The sequence below is a fragment of the Arachis hypogaea genome, chromosome 16, assembly GCF_003086295.3.
Source record: "Arachis hypogaea cultivar Tifrunner chromosome 16, arahy.Tifrunner.gnm2.J5K5, whole genome shotgun sequence".
Classification (NCBI taxonomy): Eukaryota; Viridiplantae; Streptophyta; class Magnoliopsida; order Fabales; family Fabaceae; genus Arachis; species Arachis hypogaea.
In genome coordinates, this window is record NC_092051.1 from 93,183,740 (window position 1) to 93,195,256 (window position 11,517).

At 34.1% G+C, this 11,517-nt stretch overlaps 1 long non-coding RNA gene across 13 annotated transcripts; it reads left to right on the plus strand.

Annotated features, from left to right (window-relative positions):
* The first annotated feature begins 1,208 nt into the window (after positions 1–1,208).
* Positions 1,209–9,782, plus strand: LOC112754467 (uncharacterized). Of its 13 annotated transcripts, none has more exons than XR_011874368.1 (10): positions 1,209–2,300; positions 3,222–3,330; positions 4,478–4,708; positions 5,184–5,432; positions 5,507–5,673; positions 6,231–6,271; positions 6,746–6,802; positions 7,008–7,098; positions 7,310–7,411; positions 9,150–9,782. It is a non-coding gene; the product is annotated as an uncharacterized lncRNA (long non-coding RNA). The 13 variants fall into 13 exon arrangements; XR_011874366.1 differs by having other exon boundaries at positions 9,156–9,782; XR_003178568.3 differs by having other exon boundaries at positions 9,170–9,782.
* Positions 9,783–11,517: the final 1,735 nt, after the last annotated feature.

Genomic DNA, 11,517 nt, shown 5'->3' on the forward strand with positions numbered 1-11,517 from the left:
CTACTCATGGGCATCATCATTCATAGAAGAATATGTTGGAGATTGAATAGATTGTAAATCAACATCATCATCAGTTTGATAAAATGGTTGAGAAATGTTTGAATTATTTTGTACCCTAGAAATATTAATTCCAGAATTTACAGATCTGGGAATTTTACTTGAAAACTGAGATTGTGAAGTCATAGAAAAAGATTTTCTTGCTGAATAAAAATCATTAGATGTTCCTGCTTCAGATCTAGAAGAAAAAGAGATTCGTCTGTCAAAGAAAATCTCTACTCTTCCTGATTCATCCTGTTTTATCTCTCGTAAGAGAGGTGCTTGTCTAGGTTGCGTTATAATGGCTCGATCAATTGACCATGACTGAGGAAGGTCAATTTCATCCCACTTTATGAGCCTTGGGACCGTGACGTTGGCCTTTGTCATGTCTGTGACAAACAAAGTAGTTTCACGATCACTGGATTTAAGAAGGACTCTAGAACTACAAGTGTTCATGACCTTGTATTGAATCCTATATATTAAAGTGGCTGGGATAGATCCTTCCTTCATGTTAAGACCATGAATTCGGATGTTTACAAAAAGGGAGTCAAGGATGTTGACATCTAATAAACTGACCGTTTTGTTTGGGAAATAGTTGAAGTAAACCGGACCGTGTCCTAGGCTTGTTTGTACTGTTCCGATTAAGGAATCTTGGAAATCATTGTGCCTAATATCGCTAAATTTTGAAAAGATATTCGCAGGTCGAGTTTGGAGCTTATTATTTATATATTTTGGTATTCTGGTTTTATATATTATCCTTTCCGTTCAATCTTATCTACTCTCCTATGTTTATCCGAACGAGTGTATGTGATGCGATTTTCTATTTTGGTTTTGTTTAGCTCTTCTTCAAGGCTCCTAGCTATATTTCCTTCTGTATATATCTATTATGTATTTTTATTTTAGAGGTCGTAATACCACGCCACTGCTGATTTACGACTTAAGTGTAAAGCTCTGTTTGGTAAGGTGTTACAAGTGGGCATAACACTACAAAAAATAGGTTAAAATGGCATTTATATTATGGTGGTTTTAAAGAACTGCCACAATATTTGGATCCGGCGTTTTCCATTGTTGCCATAATTAATTTTTGGATTCGTGGTGGTTTTGATAATTATGGCAGTTTTAAACCGCCATTATCACCTAGGTATAAAAGAAGAATTATCAATCCCTAATTTCAGAAACCCTTACTTTGTTGAAACACTACGCCGTGGCGCTGATGCTCCTGGTTGGCCTGTGCAACAATCTTCGATCCTCTTGCGTTCTCCAACAATCTACCCCGGTGACATCTCCTCTAGCATTGATCTCCTTCGGCGATATCTCCTACAGTGGCGATTTCCTCCAGTGACGTCTCCTCCAACTTCCTCTCCTTGTCATCCTCTATGTCTTCTCCGCCAAAATCGTCAATGCCTTCCTTTACGACGATCCAGATCAGCTTCCTTTCCTTCCTTCTTTCCTTCCTTCCCTCTCCTTTCCTTCCTTTGTGATGAGTCTCTCTTTTTAGGATTTTGCAAGGATTCGTCGCGAGTGGAGAAGTCAGTTTCGCAGTTTGCGCTGCTGACAACGTTCCTCCACAATTTGTGTTCTGCCGCTCTCACTGTGCTCCCATTGCCGATATTCGTCCATTCTTCTGCTTGGTGCCTTTGCCGCCGTCCTTCGCTCTTCCAAACGTCTCATTTGTGTTCCGTTTATGTTTGGCATTGTATTTTCCATTTCAGTTTTCATCCATTTGTTACATTAAAGTGTTAGGATTCTTGATGAATAATAACTTCATGAATAATAAACTAAACTAGGTTGATGAATTTAAACTATAATTATGTTAGATTGAGCATGTCCTATAAAGAAAATATCAGTACTAACTAATGGATTTTAAAATTATTCATAATATTCTAAGTAAAATTAGAAAGTAATTCCTGCCGAGTGCCATGCCCTGAGTTTGGAACCAATTTACAAGTAGAATAACTTTTGATTCTTGTCTTTTTTATACAGCATAGATATCATGGCCTTTTTTTGTGTTCTGTTTCGTCCAGTTACTGCCTAATTGTGATTAGTACCTTTAATTTAGTCTTGTCATTAGGGACATCTTATATAAAGCTATAAACTATATATTAAATTAATTTTATTCTTTATGATATTTTTGGGTTTTGTGTGTTTTCTTCTTCTGGCTTCTATCTTCAACTGCTTCACAAACGCAGTTTTTTTTTTTTCAATTCTTTTCTGCTTACTCAGATTTTAGCTAAATATCATACAGTGGGGTTGAGCAATTTGAAGTAAGCTTCTAACTTTATGTCATTTTGGATTTCTCTTCTTGTTTTTAATTTCAGTGAATAATCAACTAAGTTAGATAATTTAACTATTTTTGTCTCTGCTCAATAAAGTGTATTGATGGATCTGTGTTCTATTTGTGCTTAATGTTTTTAACAGTGGGTTTCTTAGAGAACTTTGGGTAATTCAAGTGACTGAATTTGAAAGTTTTAGTTTGGTTTGTTGGTTTGTGTTGGAGGGGGGGAGAGTAATGGGAATATGGGTATTGAAGTACATGCAAAATATGTGTGAAGATTAGTTTGATTGAGAGTTTGTTTCTATTTTTGACATCTGAGTACAATTTTTTTAGCCTTTAGTTTCTTCCAATTTTGTGATAGAACCTTTTTTATTTTCTTATTAAGTTGGCATGTGGAGAATTTTAACTAATGCAAAGTAGTCAATGCTTCTGCTTAATCTTTGTTTCAATATGAGATTTTGTTTTATTTGTAGAAGATTCAAATCTCATGTTAATAGCATTAATTACCGTTTTCAATAATCTCGGCATTTGGTTCTTTTTTTAGTTAAACAGGCAATGTCATGAGTTGAAACTTATTTTACTTGGGGATTTCATTTTAAATTCATCTGTATGTTACTTTTTTAATGCTTCTTTGCAATTGGACTTCTATGTCACATGCAATTGGACTTTATACATTTAAATTCAATTTGCCCCTCCTTTGCAAATTTAAGGATTATGAAATTTGTGTTAGAAAAATATAGTTGATGCAATCATTTGTTATCTATATGTTACTTTTTTACTGCTTCTTTGCGAATTTAAGAATTATGAAATTTGTATTAGGAACTTTTTTACAATCTGTTGCCTTATTTGAGCAACTATTCTGCTTATTGTTTTTAATGAATCTGTTGGTGATAACTTTCATGTGAAACAGGCTTTAGATATTTTATAACTCTTGCTGCTAGATAGTTTACTTTGAAAGTTTCAAGTTTTAATATTTGCTGGAAAAGAAAAAAGGAGGGCTGATTTCTATTTTCTACTTGGTGAGTAATTAACTCCTACTACTTTTTCTCTGATTATGCATGTTCTAATTCAACAGAAATTAGCATTTGTGAATTTTTATGAATTTAAATAATTTTTTAAATAATAAATTTTAAAAAACTAATTTAGTTATCTAATGCGATAATAAATAATTAAATGACTTTATGTCTTTATGTTATCTTCTTCTATTATTTAGGAATAATTTGGCTACTAAATTTTTAAAGTATCTTTTCTGTGATCTCTGTTGTGTTTGTTACCTTCCTATATGTGCTAATAGATATAAAATTTGTTGCTTTTTGTTCTGGTTAGTTTAAAATTTTTACCTAGTCACAGTTATATATACCGAGAAGTTGTTTCAAATTATTTGAATAACATGAATGGGATTGGAACTAGAAAAAGGGTAATGGTGTACTAGTGTGGGCGTCTCTATATGCATAATTATTGTTGTTATAGGGATTAATGATGTGAAATATACGTGAGCTTTCACAGTGATGAATGGGGATAGGATAATTATTGTTATTACTATAATTATAATAATAAGAATAAATTACCATTTGTACCCATAAAAGATACAGATGCTGACAAATGTACCCATATAAGAATAAAACGACAATTATAACCACGAAAGATGGCTTCCGTGTGCCAAGAATACCCGGACGTTGGTTACACAATTGGTCCATTGGGGGTATTCTTGGCACACAGAAGCTATCTTCCGTGGGTACAATTGTCGTTTTATTCTTATATGGATACATTTGTCAGCGTTTGTATCTTTCATGTATACAAATGGTAATTTATTCTAATAATAATAATAATAATTGTTGTTGTTGCTTTGCTTTCTTTTTAGTTAGTTAGTTAATATAATATGAGTTTTATACGAATTTTTTTTATAAATTGTAATTTGAGAATATTATATTTGTTTTATTTATTTTTTTGTCTCTTTTTATCTTATAAAAAAAATAATTTACATATACACAACTACTTGAAAAAGAAAAATTCACAAAATCACTATTATACGAAATTATCATTTGAAAGAGGTAATTATAATTTCTTTTATAGTTTTTTTTAGAATACTATTTAAGTATTTTTTTTTAATATCTAATTTGCACATACAAGAATAATTTTTTATTTTTTTTAAATTTCTATTTGTAGTCCCTATTAGTCATGTCAATCGATAAGTCATGACAAGTCAATAGCTACTGGAAATGCTTCTCTAGACAAATCAGCAATTGCTACGTACATCTAAAAATTCATCTTCATCACAGACCTTGTATTCTTCTAAGCCAACATCAGTTGCTCTAACTACATCAGAACGTCCATCATCCGAAGCTAGATGTAAGCGTGGACGTGAGTCTAAGCATTATTGGACTGTTGATGCCATAGGTATGTATAGATGCCAGTATATTATTATTTCTTTTCCAACCTTGCAATTAGAGAAGAACCTTTTTTTATTATATTATTATTTCTTTTCCAACCATGCACAATTAAACACGGACCTCTTTCTATTATACTCATTTATTTATACTCATTTGTCTATTTTAGATGAATACGAAGTTAGTACACGCCTTCATTTATTAATGAAGGATGTGCATAATTTGCTAGAACGTTTGCGCATAGTTGTCAATTTTGATAAATAGTATGCAGCAATAGGAGAAGCAGTTGGACTCCTTCACTACAAAAAAAAAGAGGTTAAAATGGCATTTATAGTATGGCGCCACCATAGTATTTGGATATTCCAGCGTCTTCCATTGCTGCCATAATTGAGTTTTGGATTTGTGGCGGTTTTGATAATTAGGGCAGTTTTGAGCTGCCATTATCACTTAGGTATAAAAGAAGAATTATCAATCCCTAATTTCAGAAACCCTTACTTCGTTGAAACACTATGTCATGATGCTGTTGCTCCTGGATGTCCTGTGCGACGATCTCCGATCCTCTTGCATTCTCCAACGATCTTCTCGAGTGACATCTCCTCCGGCATCGATCTCCTTCGGCGATATCTCCTACAGTAGCAATTTCCTCCGGTGATGTCTCCTCCAGCTTCCTCTCCCTATCGTCCTCAGTGTCTTCTCCACCAAAATCGTCAATGCCTTCCTCTACAACGATCCAGGTCGGCTTCCTTTCCTTCCTTCTTTCCTTTCTTTCCTCTCCTTTCCTTCCTTTGTGATGAGTCTCTCTTTTTAGGCCGTTTGCAAGGATTCATCGCGAGTGGAGAAGTCTGTTCCGCAGTTTGCGCTGCTGACAACGTTCCTCCGTAATTTATGTTCTGTTGCTCTCGCTGCACTACCGTCGCCGATGTTCATCCATTCTTCTACTTCGTGCCTTTGCCTCCATCGCTCGCTCTTCCAAAGGTCTCATTTGTGTTCCGTTTATATTAGGGATTGTATTTTCCGTTTCAGTTTTCATCTATTTGTAACATTAAAGTGTTAGGATTCTTGGTGAATAATAACTTAAGGAATAATAAACTAAACTAGGTTGATAAATTTAAACTGTAATTATATTAGATCTACCATGTCCTATGAAGAAAACATCAGTACTAACTAATGGATTGTAAAATTGTTCATAATATTCTATGTAAAATTAGAAAGTAATTTCTACTGAGTGCCATGCCTGAGTTTGCAACCAATTTACAAGTAGAATAACTTTTGATTCTTGTCATTTTTATACAGCATAGATATCATGGCCTTTTTTATGTGTTCTGTTCTATCTAGCTACTGCCTAATTGTGATTAGTACCTTTAATTTAGTCTTGTCATCAGGGACATCTTATATAAAGCTATTCACTATATATGAAATTAATTTCATTCTTTATGATATTTTTGGATTTTGTGTGTTTTCTTCTTCTGGCTTCTATCTTCAACTGCTTCACAAACACAGGTTTTTTTTAATTCTTTTTTCTGCTTACTCAGATTTGAGCCGAATATCATACGGTGGGGTTGAGCAGTTTGAAGTAAGCTTCTACCTTTATGTGATTTTGGGTTTCTTTTCTTGTTTTTAATTTCAGTGAATGATCAACTAAGTTAGATGATTTAACTATTTTTGTCTTTGCTGAATGAAGTGTATTGATGGATCTGTATTCTGTTTCTAAATATTTTTAACAGTGGGTTTTCAAAGAATTTTGGGTAGTTCAAGTGACTGAATTTGAAAGTTTTATTTTAGTTTGTTGGTTTGTGTTGGGGGTTAATCGGAATATGAGTATTGAAGTACATGCAAAATATGTGTAAAGATTAGTTTAATTAAGAGTTTGATTTCTACGTTTGACATCTTAGTACAATTTTTATAGCCTTTTGTTACTTCCATTTTTATGATAGAACCTTTTTTATTTTCTTATTAAGTTGGCATGTGGAGAATTTTAACTGATGCAAAGTAGTCAATGCTTCTGACTTAATCTTTGTTTCAATAAGAGATTTTATTTTATTTGTAGAAGATACAACCACTAACTACAGAAGAAGCCATGTACAGTATAACAAGAAGCTTACAGGTATTTTTTTCATAGATCAATTTGTGCAGCCAATTCTTGTCCATAAAATTCTTATGGGAAGTAAATAAGTAATTTTTGCCTATATACTGTAAATCAATTATTTTCCTTATCATATACTCTGTAAAGTGATGGTCATCGACATTTGAAAATTGTATAGTGGTTTTCATATTATTTATTGTAATAGGAATTTGATGTTTTTTCACAGCTTTGAATTAGAGCATTAATGTTGGTCAACACCAAGTTGCTGAATATTTGATTGTGATCTCAAGTCTCAACTTCTGAATCGGCTTGAAAATGTCTGATATACATGCAGTACCACTTAAATTCAATTTGCCAATTTGGTGTAACAAAATATTATTCCCACCCTCCCCTTCTCTTACATAAACACAGAAGAAAAAAAAAAGGAAAAAAAAACTTTATCACTTATTGCCTTATTTGAGCAACTACTATGCTTATTATTTTTAATAAATCTGTTGGTGATAACTTTTCATGTGAAATCGGCTTTAGATCTTCTTCAACTCCTGCTGCTAGCTACTTTACTTTGAAAGTTTCAAGTTTTAATATTTGCTGAGAAAGAAAAAAGGAGGATTGCTTTCTATTTTCTACTTGGTGAGTAATTAACTCCTACTACTCTTTTTCTCATGATGCATGTTCTAATTCAACAAAACTTAATTAGCATTTGTGAATTTTTATGTATTTAAATAATTTTTTAAAAAATAAATTTTTAAAAACTAATTATGTTATCTGATGCAATAATAAATAATTAAATGACTTTATGTCTTTATGTTATCTTCTTCTATTATTTGGGAATAATTTGGCTGCTAAATTTTTAAAGCATCCTTTTTGTGATCTCTATTATGTTTGTTATCTTCCTATATGTGCTAATAGATATAGAATCTGTTGCTTTTTGTTTTGATTAGTCTAAAACTTTTACCGATTGAGCGCCTTCAATTAGAACTCAAAATTCTACTTGCTTAATACATACTTCTCTACTTGGCATTAGAGCTCCTTCTCTCTTATATCAAGCTCCTTAATCCAACCTTTAATTTGGTTCTTTTCTAAATTGAGTTTCGTAACTTGTTCTTGATATTGCTTCTCTTTGGATTCAAGCTTCTTCAATTTGTATTCAAAATGCTCCTTGTTTCGTGCAAACTCCTCAACTTGGCTTTTAAGCTCCTTCTCTCTTGTTTCGAGCTCTTTTCCTTTGCCTTCAACTTGACTCTTTTTTTAATTGAGTTTGCTCACCTATTCTTCATACTGCTTCTCTTTTGATTCAATCTCATTTAATTTGCGATCAAAATGTTCCTTTTTAAGGCAAACTCCTCCACTTGGCTTTGAAGTTCTTTCTCTCCTAATTGGAGCTCTTTCACTTTGCCTTCAATTTCACTCTTCTCTGAATTGAGCTTGTTCACTCATTCTTCATAGTGCTTCTCTTTCGAATCAAGCTCATCTAATTTTCAATCAAAATTCACCTTCTTTAAAACAAACTCCTCCACTTGCCTTTTCTGTTTCTCCTCTCTTAACTGGATCTCTTTCACTTTGCTTTCAATATGCCTGTTTTCTGACTCAAGTTCATTCACTCGTTCTTCACATTACTTCTCTTTTGATTCAAGATCTTCCACCTGTGTTGCAAATTCCTTTTCTTTGGACTGAAGCTCCTTCAACTGAACATGATGATATCCATTTAATGAAATTACCTTGAATAATTTCCTATTTTCTAATTGCAATTTCTCATCTTCGGCATCAATCAGTTTCTTCATTGCTCTAATCTCTCCATCTTTGGTCTTAAGTTCCTTTGTACACTTAGCAATTTTCTTTGAAAGATCCTTCAGTTCCTCTTCCTTCATTTCCCTTTTCTTGTCAATGTTATCCAACACTAGCAGAAATTCTTTCTGTTCTACCTTGAGCTCCTTTTCACACTCTCTCCTCATGTCCTCCATCAAACAGAGCTGTGATTCCTTTTCTTCAATTTGCTCATCATACTCTTCAAGTTCCCCCAACATCTTCTTGTGAAGTTCATCGCGATCATTGATCACCTATGCCACTGCTTCAAGTTCCCTGACATATTGTTGCTCCTTTAACTTTAAACGTGTCATTTTCTAAATAAATAAATAAGAGACTTTTTTTATTTGAGGGACGCGTGATAAACCCATATTTTATGATATATTTTGTGCTTAATCTGAGTGATTTATTCAATCCTTCACCCACTTATTCATATTAATTGCATGGTTTTACTTTCCCTTCCTTATTATGTGATGTATGTGAAAAACACGTTTCCTATGCTTAAAAATAATTATTTTGATTACCCTTTATTCCCATTCGATGTTGTGATTCGTGTGATGAGTAGTTTCAGATCTTCTAACACAGGAATGACTTAAAGGATGGAAATGAAACATACAAAAATGGAAGGAAAGCACAAAACAGAGTTTTTGAAGAAACTGGCAGCCACGCGATCGCATGGGCGACGCGGCCGCATGCCAGCGCGAAAAGGCATTGACACGGCCGCATGACTGACGCGACTGCACGCCTTGAGCGAAACACATATGACGCAGTCGCATGACTGACGCGACCACGTGACAAGAAAAACTCCGAATGACGCAACCGCGTGACCCACGCGGACGCGTGACAGAGGCCACGCACCAGAAATTGCAGAAAACGCTCATAGCGAATTCTGAAGCTCTTTTTGGCCCAAATCCAAGTCCAGAAGGCATAGACCAGAGGTTATGAAGTGGGGGAATGCATCCATTCAAGGAGAGTCTCCAATTAGTTAGTTTTCCATGATTTAGATTTAGTTTTGAGAGGGAGATTCTCTCCTCTCTCTTTAGGATTAGGATTTAGATTTAGGATTTTATGCGCTTTCAGGATTATCTCTTTTTATCAAGTTCAATATTCCTTTTATTATTTTCTCAATTTTATTTATGAATTCTTCTATGTTACAGATTACTCTTTGAATTAATGTTATTTGAGGTATTTCAGTTTATTATTGCTTTCTTTTATTTACATTATTGTTATTTACATCTGAAGACATTTTTATTCCAGTAGATTTACTTTTCTCCTTTTGGTCTTGGTTAAGAAATCAGTAACTCAGGAGTTATCAAACTCAAGCATGATTGATAATTGTTATCTTTGCTAATTGAACTGAACTTCTATAATCCCAATCTTTCCTTAGGGATTAACTAGGATTCGAAGATCAAACTAATTAGTCACTTGACCTTTCTTTACTTTAAGTAAAGACTAATTGAGTGGAATTAAGATTCAATTTTCATCATCATTGATAAGGATAACTAGGATAGGACTTCTAATTTCCCATACCTTGCCAAAAGTGTGTTTTACAGTTATTTATTTAAATTACAGTCTTTTGCTTATTTTAAATTTCAAATTAAATTACTTGTTCCTTATCTTCAAAACCCCTATTTACAATCTCCATAACCAATAATAAGAACATACTTCCCTGCAGTTCCTTGAGAAGATGACCCGAGGTTTGAATACTTCGGTTATCAATTTATTTAGGGGTTTGTTACTTGTGACAACCAAAACATTTGTATGAAATGACTTTTGTTGGTTTAGAAACTATACTTGCAACAAGGATTTATCTGCGAATTTCTAGACCATGCAAAAGTTCTCTCATCAAAATGGCGCCGTTGCCGGGGAATTGCAATCGTGTGCCTTATTATTAGTTATTGTAAATATTTTTTTTCTTTTACGTGTTTATTTGTTTCTATTTTCTTCTTTTATCTTCATTAGCTACTATGAATTCTCACCCCTCTCGCTTTGAGTTTGGTTCTAATATTGTTGAAAGGAATGAAAGTTATAACAGGAACATGCATCAAGGTCAGAGCAATCAAAGATGGATGGAGCCAAGAGGATCTGATCAACCCTTTTGGCAGTAACACCCTCCATGATATCATGGACAAATACCATTCTACAATGCATACCAAGGCAATGGACATGGTGGACAACCTCATAGTTACCAACAAGCCCCACCCTATGCTTATAGGCCATCCTCTCAACACAACCTTGAACCACCACACTCACAAGCTCCTTTTCACCATTTGCCACCATATAATCCTCATTTACCCCGATTCCAATCTAATTACTCCCAAACACCACCACTTCCCAATGTACCACGTCCAAATCCATCACCCCGATAATCAGAAGTTCGCCTCAAGGGAACAGTAGATCAACTTCAAACAACCCTTCATCAACTGGAGCAAGCAATAAGTCAATTATCTTCTAGACGTTTGAACATTCAAGGGCCTCCCAGAGCCCCATGTGGGCAATCTAATGAAAAGCGTAGCATGAAGGAGATATTAGAAACTCCAGTGGACAAGACAAAGCATGACTTCGTACTAAAACAAGCAGAGGAAGCTATCATTATACAAGAAGAAGAGTTGGTTGAAGACTTAGGAGACGCTGAACTTCCATGGGAACCCAGAGTTGTGGAGAATTCTGTCAAGACCGTTACAATTGATGCTAAAGAGGATAGTGTACAACCCCCAAAGTAAGTCTCTTATAAAGAACTAGATGGAACGACCCAAGAAACAAATTCTCTTGATGATGATAGTCACAAGTCTAGTTCTTCTAGTAATGAACTTGCATCCGCGAGTGAATTCTCTGAGATCGAAGAATCTTCCCCAAGTGAGTACGAAGATGATACAGAGGTAGATTTTTCCCAACCTCCTGTTTATGACTTGAGCGACGAGGAAGACATAGAA